We start from the raw sequence: 9,054 nt of genomic DNA on the forward strand, positions 1-9,054 counted from the left end.
AGGCTGTGCTTCAGAAGGCATGATTTCACTAGCCACTACTAGAAAAACCGCTACTAATGGCACACCTAATTTGGCCATTAATGGCGCATCACTGGTGCACCATTACTAGCACGCCATTAGTAATTTTTACTAATGGCGCACCAGTGGTGCGCCATTAGTATCTGGTATACTAATGGTGCACCACTGGTGCGCCATTAGTATAGGCCACGGTGCGCCATTAGTATGCCTCCCAGGGGCCATGTATACCCAGGTGCTTTGGCACACTAATGGCGCACGACCACGGGATGCGCCATTAGTAACCGCGGCATACTAATGGCGCACTGTCCAGTGATGCGCCATTAGTATGCTTTGTCATACTAATGGCGCACTGTCATGTGATGCGCCATTAGTATGAATATTAGGGTTTTTTTTTCTGTTTTTTGCACAGGTTACAAAATGTATAATTTGACAAAATATAGACAGCACACATCAACAACAGATTCATCGAATACAATAGAAGATTAGTCTTTGAATACAACTAGATGACCAGTTGCGCCAATGGCACAAAGGCCGAGAGTAAGCCATGTATTGAAAGAGTGTACATTAATATTATTCAGACACATATTGAAACATATGAAAATAAGTACTTATTGCTGGTAGATAGATACTTAGTAATGATACATAGTGTTCTAAGAAGCTTACGATTAATTATTTACAATGTTATTAGCAAACAAAGTAGATAGTCACATATAGGCGCTATGAAGTGATAAACATTAGACAGAGTCATCGTTGCACCCTTGACCATGGCGCAAAAAGCGAGAGCGAGCCAAGCATTCAAAGTATGTGTATGAGATTGATTTAGAATCAACTTATAAAGATACTTATATTCCATTACATGAAAGCTATGCTTGAAAGAAAATATTCCGATCAATTGGTGATAGCATACATTGGCTTTAAAAGACAGGCTATATTAGCATAGATGAATGGTGTATATAGTGCTTGCCCGTTAACCATTGCTCGAGTCTTGTACCTGCCGTCAACAGGAAGGAAAGAACCTACGACCCAGGCGGACGAACAACCTAGCCGTACACTGCAGACAGGACCAGAGGCCTATAGAGGAACAAAAATAATCAAGCGACTGTATGTAAAACAATAAGCAGATGGTACACCACTGGGAGAGACTGTATTTGATACATATAACAATTGAGCATATTTTTGGAACACCAACTGGACCATGAAACAAACATATATAGCAAGCCAAGAAAAGGAGGAATCATGATGCCACAATGAAAAGAGTAAGTCCAATGGACACAACTACAGAAGTACATGTCATAGGACAAGATGCAAAATCTATATATCAATTAGATATAGAAACAAAAACAGGAAAGAGTAATCATAATGATCTGAGTATGTTGTAGATTTCCTACTGAAATTATAATTTAATCAATTTAATGTCAAGAGAAATGCAATGAGGAAAGGGCCTGTAACATGGAGTTGGTCCAACCCAGCCTCTCTAATTCATGAAACAGTAAGTTAATTGTCACAGTCTTCTAGTTATTAATGGTCCTGCGTCACTAATCTCAACAAACGCCAAAAGTTTGTGATCCCATGAATGTACTAAGCGATTTCCATCAAGCCTAGACCAGCTCTCTTAGATACCCCTGCCAAAAATAGGAAAATGGAACTATGAATACTCTCAGCTTACACAAAATAAAAAACTATGCAGGACATGATAGACACTTAGAATTGCAAAGTTCATTCGATGTCATAAAGCAAAAGACTAAGAACCATTATGTACCAACCTGGACGTTGCCTCTTACTCCCTTAGATATCATGGTTCAACAAATAAACCTCTTACTCCCTAGAAATAGTAAATCCTGCCTTCATCAATTACAGGGAGGAGCTTCCAACTGGATTTGAAGGACCATTTGTATTATACCCCCCCTATACCAGTATAAAAAACAACAATCTTTTCACCATCAATAGTTATCCTGCAACATCATTCAACTCTCACATGATTTAGAGAGAGTAGTAATGAAGCACAGATAATAACATTTGTCAGAAAAGAGTAGGAGAGAAACAAACAGAGTACAATTTGAATGCTCAGAACAATCAAATTAAACACTACAGGGAAAACTAAGAACAATCAACCTTAACTACTGTAGGGAAGATAAAAGTCGTCTCAAATTAACTGCTATTGGCTTTACTAATCTACTATTGTTCAGACTGATTATCAACCACTACAGGAAAAACCAAGAACAATTGACCGCAACTATTGCATGAAAGATAAAGCATTCTCAAATTCTTTTTTCTTTCCGAGTTGAATGACTCCATCCAGACCAAATGACCAAGCTGGTCATAAAAAGGGACATAAAAAAATGTCGATAGAAGTGAATCAGTAAAAACAAAAACAAAAAACTGTATGCGAATAATCAAGATGGGATGAGTGCTTTTAAGCACCATGTCAAGAACCAGAGCCATGGCAAAAATTCTGGTGATTTCATATGCAAATAAACGTGCAAAAGTAGCAAGATGACTCAGACTGACAAACAAATCTCTTGACAGTGCTCTTTGGCAAGTGCTGCAGAGATGGATAATACTCAATCAGTCTCTATACCAATGTCTCCTGTAGGCTGGGTGTAGTACACAGCTTTTGGGAGCTATAGAGTGTGTTCAGCATAGCATCCAAAATAACCCTTGGTGGAATGTGTACAGGATCCATTAGGAAATCCTAAGATGATTTTATAAATGTTAGATTATCGCTCATAAAAAAGGCCATATAAGGATTATTGCCATTGATCAGAACTATGCATATGTAGTATGGTCAAAGAAGATAGATATGAACAATTGGTGTTAGCTACCATGTCAGACTAAAACTAAAAGAACTTGTTGAGTAATCATAGATAGCAGGAAAGTCTATGTTGGTTGCATTTAATTATTCAGTTTTAGTACAGGTGCTGTTCAAGAATGGCAGAACCATTTTCTACCAAAGCTCACTATACTAAAGGCTTATCCAATGCCATAGCAGAGCCGATCAAAGAGGCACTAACGGACATCGGTCTCGCAAAGTACATCATGAATTTCCATGTCTCAATCTGGCAGTGTAAAACTGTAGGTTCCATGGCTCAAAAAAAGCTAAGTGATTTGAATCTAAAATAAACCTAGGTTTATTACCTATAAGGCCATCCCCAGGAACATCAATCTCTACACCAGCAAGCACATGACCATTCTCGTCGATCTCACACAAGTAAAAAGGCGGAAGCAATGCACATTGTGCTGCCACAGTTCCAAAATTGGAAGAACAAAGGACACCAGAGCACACATTCTAGGTAAACGAAGTAATTACACAATACGAAGCAGGAAAGAATATATGTAAGCACACAAATAAATAGTATAAGGTGAGAGGATAAAACATTCCATGCACAATAAAACCGTTCTACCAAGAACGCTAAAGACACTATGTTAGAGCAACAAAATGTATTGAAACAGTAAACAATTAGCAGGGAAAGTACTAATAATAATCACCTTCACAAGATGAAAGAAAGCAGATGAGGCCCTTGACGAGATCAACAGCACTAGAATCCCAAGAACAGACCTAGAAGAAATCAGTTCATAAATCAGGACACAACCAAGCTTTCTACCCACAAGGAAACTCTTCTACCAAGAATGCTAAAAACAGTATATACAACAGCACGAGCAGAAGGGAATAGGACAGATCTTAACCCCAAACAGAAAAAGGATTCTAAGCACGACCGCATTTCATCGAACAGGTAGAAAGCAAGCAGGGAAAAAGTGGCTCACCTCTGACGAAACGTAAATCGCACAGTTCAGACCGACGCAAGAATCAAGAATTAGATCCTGCAAAGAAGAGAGAGGAATCAGTTACACTTGGGTTGTTTTTTCTCTTAAAGAGGATTGAATCCTAACCCTAGAGCGAGAGGAAAAAAGAGAGAAGGAGAGGCAGGGGCGAAGAGGCATACCAGAGGAGGAGCATGAGGAGCAGGCCTCCACGGCTAGAGCGCCGCCGACCGCCATGGGAGAGATTAGATCCTGCAAAGAAGAGAGAGGAATTAGTTACACTTGGGCGGGCGCGTCGCCGCCTGGTCGTCCTCCTTCTCATGCATCTGCCCCTCCCTCTTCTCATGCGACGGTGGTGTCGGGGCGGCGGGGCGACGGTGGCGTCGAGGGCGGCGGGGCGACGGTGGTGTCGGGGCGGGGCGACGGTGGCGTCGAGGGCGGCGGGGCGACGGTGGTGTCGGGGCAGGGCGACGGTGGCGTCGGGAGAGGAGATCGGGGAAGGGGATCGCGGGCGAGGGCGAGGGAGAGAGAGGGGATCGGTACGAAGTAGGGGCGCCACAATACTAATGGCGCACCACCCCTCGGTGCGCCATAAGTACATACATGCTAATGGCGCACCGCGGGTGAGTGCGCCATTAGTAGTTTTGCAGAAAAAGGAATAAAAAAACAATAAAAAAACAACATTAGTGGCGCACTTTCTGACTGGTGCGCCATTACTAGTTACAACTAGTAATGGCGCACTTCCTATGGATGCGCCATTAGTATGTTTGGACAGGCGCACTAGTTCAAAAAAAATTGATACTAATGGCGCACCATGGGCCAGGTGCGCCATTAGTAGTTTCAACACTAATGGCGCATCAGAAGGTGGTGCGCCATTAGTATATACTAATGGCGCACCACTTGTCTGGTGCGCCATTAGTGCCAATCCCATCTATAGCCCTTTTTCTAGTAGTAAGCTCCCATCAGCTTGATAGATTCACTGGGAGGAGCTTCATCTAATGTGCTTGGCAGGAGTTCTCGTTGTGAACCATTGGTTTCATCAAATCGTACGTCCACAGTTTCAACGATTTTGTAGTGAAAGAGGTTGAAGACTCTGTAAGAGTGCGAGTCCTTTCCATAGCCGAGCATGAAGCCTTCGTGAGCTTTAGGTGCAAATTTTGACTTGTGATGGGGATCCTTGATCCAGCACCTAGCACCAAAGACTCTGAAGTAGCTAACATTTGGCTTCTTGCCAGTAAGGAGCTCATAGGATGTTTTGCCCAGAAGCTTGTGGATGTAAACACGGTTGATGATGTGACATGCTGTATCAATAGCTTCAGGCCAGAACTTTCTTGGTGTCTTGTACTCATCGAGCATTGTTCGAGCCATCTCAATGAGGGTTCTGTTCTTGCGCTCTACAATGCCATTTTGCTGAGGTGTGTATGGAGCAGAAAACTCATGAGTAATTCCCATTGTATCTAGATAAAGATCGAGCCCGGTGTTCTTGAATTCAGTGCCATTATCACTTCTGATATGCTTGATCTTGACGCCATAATTGTTCATGGCTCGATTGGCGAATCGTCTGAAGACATCTTCTACTTCAGTCTTGTAGAGAATTATGTGCACCCATGTATACCTTGAGTAGTCATCAACAATGACGAAGCCATAGAGACAAGTTGTTGTTGTGAGGGTAGAGTAGTGAGTAGGGCCAAATAAGTCCATGTGTAACAGCTCGAAGGGTTGAGATGTCGTCATGATTGTCTTCGAGGGGTGCTTCGCCCTAGTCATCTTTCTAGCTTCGCAGGCACCACACAAATGATCTTTCTTGAACTTGACACCTTTGATGCCTATGACATGCTTATTCTTGACGAGAGTGTGTAAGTTCCTCATGCCAGCATGCCCCATCCTCTGATGCCAGAGCCAGCATTCTGAAGCTTTTGCATGAAGACATACGGCAAGCTGTGGACCTGCTGAGAAATCTACCATGTATAGATCATCTTTCATATACCCTTCAAAGACTAGACACTTGTCAGATTCCATTAGTACAAGGCAACGATATTTTCTGAATATCACAATCATGTTTAAGTCACAAAGCATTGAGACAGACATTAAGTTGAATCCAAGGGATTCAACAAGCATCACTTTATCCATGTGTTGATCCTTTGAGATTCCAACTCTACCTAGACCCAATACCTTGCTTTTACCAGTGTCAGCAAATGTGATTTGACTCTTGTCGGATGGACGTAAAGTTGAGTCCATGAGAAGACTTTGATCACCAGTCATATGATTAGTGCATCCGCTGTCCATAATCCATTCTGAAGCACGAGGTGTCATACCCTAAAGTGCAGTTAGGAGGATAGGCTTCACAAGGTATGTTGTGAAGCATAAGCATTTGATGCACACTTGGATTATCACAGCTTAGATCAAGGTCAGAACACACAGTATGACAGGTAAGCGATTCATATGTGGAATACATAGTAAGTCATTTTATCATGCGTACCTTAATGTGTTTTAGGTCCCCAGCAATAGTATCAGATGCCTTTGATTGCTGGCTGGTGACCATATTCTGCAAAAGAGAGTTAATTCTTCTTCACCACCCACATCAGGGGTGGCTTAGAAGCAATGAGTCTAAGTGCAACATCTGAGAATTTTGGCTTTGAAGCCCTAGCAAATAGCCTTGCAGGAGATGAATGATACTCATATGAATAAGCAGAAAAGTTCTTAGTCCTATGAACATGGCGGTTTGAGGACACACGTTCATTTTCATAAGTTTGAGTACGATTTCCCTGCAAAACATTGGCGTTAGGGTGACTCAAGTGAGTCATGTATTCGTATGAAGCCGTTGGACCATGTGATACCTTTGGTCTGGGGTTTGTCCTCTTCCCAGGTGGTGTCATGATGACATTCACTAGAAGATTCTCAAGACAGCTTTTGGGAACCCAGATCTTCTTCATAGGTGGTCCATTCCTGCAGTTAGTACCAATATACCTGGCAAACACTTCACCATTCTAATTTTTGAACAGTTTATAGTTTGCATCAAAGGATTCATCAATAATAATAGGATTAGCACAGGTAAATCCAGATAAAGTGGATGGATCCACTGAAGGTTCCTTTGCATCAACCCATGTGGTTTTGGGATACTGCTCAGGCTTCCAGTAGGAACCATCAGCATTCATTTTCCTCTCGAACCCAACACCCTCTTTTCTAGGGTTTCGGTTCAGAATCTGCTTTTTGAGGACATCACAAAGTGTCTGATGTCCTTTCAGACTTTTATACATCCCTGTTTCAAGCAATGTCTTCAACCTAGCATTTTCATCAGCAATAGCAGTGGTATCCTCCGTAGAGGGGTTAGTTTCCACATCAGTAGTTGAAGACAACACTACTAGAAATACCACTACTAATGGCGCACCTAATATGGCCATTAATGGCGCATCACTGGTGCGCCATTGATAGCACGCCATTAGTAATTTTTACTAATGGCGCACCACCTGGTGCGCCATTAGTATCTGGTATACTAATGGCGCACCACCTGGTGCGCCATTAGTATATGCGAGGGTGCGCCATTAGTATGCCTCCCAGGGGGCATGTATACCCAGGTGCTTTGGCATACTAATGGCGCACCACCTCTGGATGCGCCATTAGTAACCGCAGCATACTAATGGCGCACTACCCGGTGATGCGCCATTAGTATGCACTGTCATACTAATGGCGCACTGTCGTGTGATGCGCCATTAGTATGAATATTAGGTTTTTTTTTATTTTTTTATTTTCTGTTTTTTGCGCAGGTTACAAAATGTATAATTTGACAAAATATAGACAGCACACATCAACAATAGATTCATCAAATACAATAGAAGATTAGTCTTTGAATACAATTCATCATATTAGTCTCCGAATACAATTCATCATATTAGTCTCCGAATTAAAAAGACCGAACAAAGATAGAACATTATATTACAAGTCTCGAGACCGCGAGTAGCGAGTTTGTCTTCGCATTACAAGTCGATATCGATCATCTAAACTACCATCACATAGAAGAGAGCTGCGGTCATCACGATGAGCATCATCACGATGAAACTCGTCTTCATCCGGTTCCTCCAACGCTCCCTCCCCTCTCCCGCTAGAAAGCGGGCGTATCTAGATTCGGCCTCGGCCCTAGTGGTGTACCCTTTGTAACTGTTACCGCTGAATCGGTGAACCTGTCTCTGACACTCCTCCCAGTCATCGTAGACTCCGGGAACCTTACCCTTGTACACGACATACGTCGGCATCGCTATGCACTAGCCAAACGAAACGTTAGTACCAATTCACAGACAATACATAAGCAATATATAATTATGCAACAGAACGATCGGAAGAGAAAAGCAAGACATTAATAGCATCAATTACATCTAAGTTGAATCACTCTCGAAACCAAAGAGACATACTACAAGTTCATTAAAGTTTAATTACAACATGAGCCAATCGATGTTTCAGAACTAGACAACTCGACTCAAGGGACCGGAGCGTGGATGAAGCCGCCGTCTATCGTGGGAGTCATGAAAGAACGGGCGTTGTCATCCTGCATTTGTAGCATTGTGTCGATGTCACTGTTGGACGGTTGATTTCTGAGGTAGAACTGCCCCGAGGTACAAAGGACATCTTGATGGATGATTTCCGCAAACTCCGACTGGATGTGAAAGAATTCTTGTCGGAGGTCCGCGTCCTGGATTGCCGACACGCTCGCGGCCCAATCTTGGAGTTTACTCGGTAGCAGAAGTTGATGATGGTCCCGTACGATCGCCCGCATGTGATGGATGGCGTAGTAGGCACCCTTCTGACCGCCAGGCGGCTGCTTGACGCAGCAGAACGTCGTATTGTGGGAGAACACGTGCTTGCCGTACTTACGAATAGGCCTGGTGAAGGTGCCTCCAGATTGGGCGTAGCCATGGAGAACATCATCAAGAACCTTCTTGACATTTGTGTAGTCTACGTTCGACTGACGGTCCGGGTCGAAATACGTGGCCATGGAATATTTGGGGCTTAGGAGGATGAGCGTGCAACGTGTGTCACTGCAGAAAACACGGAATGTTAAAAGAAAAATGATCGAAAAGTAAGAATTCATATGTTACGGGCCGGTTGAGGGGAGGACTTACTCGGGAAAGTAAGGCACGAGGAAGTTATCCTTATCTTGGTTTGCCAGAATGACGCCTTCGAGGTAAGAACTCGCGACTTGCCGATCCCCAGCGCTGCCCAAGATCTTGGCACGCATGTAGAAGGGGTCGACTATCACGATGTTCGGGGTCTTGTCGCGAATGA

The 9,054-nt window shown here is 43.1% G+C and overlaps 2 long non-coding RNA genes across 2 annotated transcripts; both read right to left on the minus strand.

The window, feature by feature from the left end:
* Positions 1-603: 603 nt before the first annotated feature.
* LOC123065742 (uncharacterized) lies at positions 604-2,211 on the minus strand. The gene is made up of 2 exons (XR_006431123.1): positions 1,782-2,211; positions 604-1,640 (listed from the first exon to the last, which is right to left on the minus strand). It is a non-coding gene; the product is annotated as an uncharacterized lncRNA (long non-coding RNA).
* Positions 2,212-3,503: 1,292 nt separating this feature from the next.
* On the minus strand, positions 3,504-4,012 carry LOC123065743 (uncharacterized). Its single transcript, XR_006431124.1, has 3 exons — positions 3,960-4,012; positions 3,781-3,837; positions 3,504-3,574 (listed from the first exon to the last, which is right to left on the minus strand). It is a non-coding gene; the product is annotated as an uncharacterized lncRNA (long non-coding RNA).
* Between the last annotated feature and the right edge of the window lie 5,042 nt (positions 4,013-9,054).

Source organism: Triticum aestivum, chromosome 3B, assembly GCF_018294505.1.
Source record: "Triticum aestivum cultivar Chinese Spring chromosome 3B, IWGSC CS RefSeq v2.1, whole genome shotgun sequence".
NCBI classification, from domain to species: Eukaryota; Viridiplantae; Streptophyta; class Magnoliopsida; order Poales; family Poaceae; genus Triticum; species Triticum aestivum.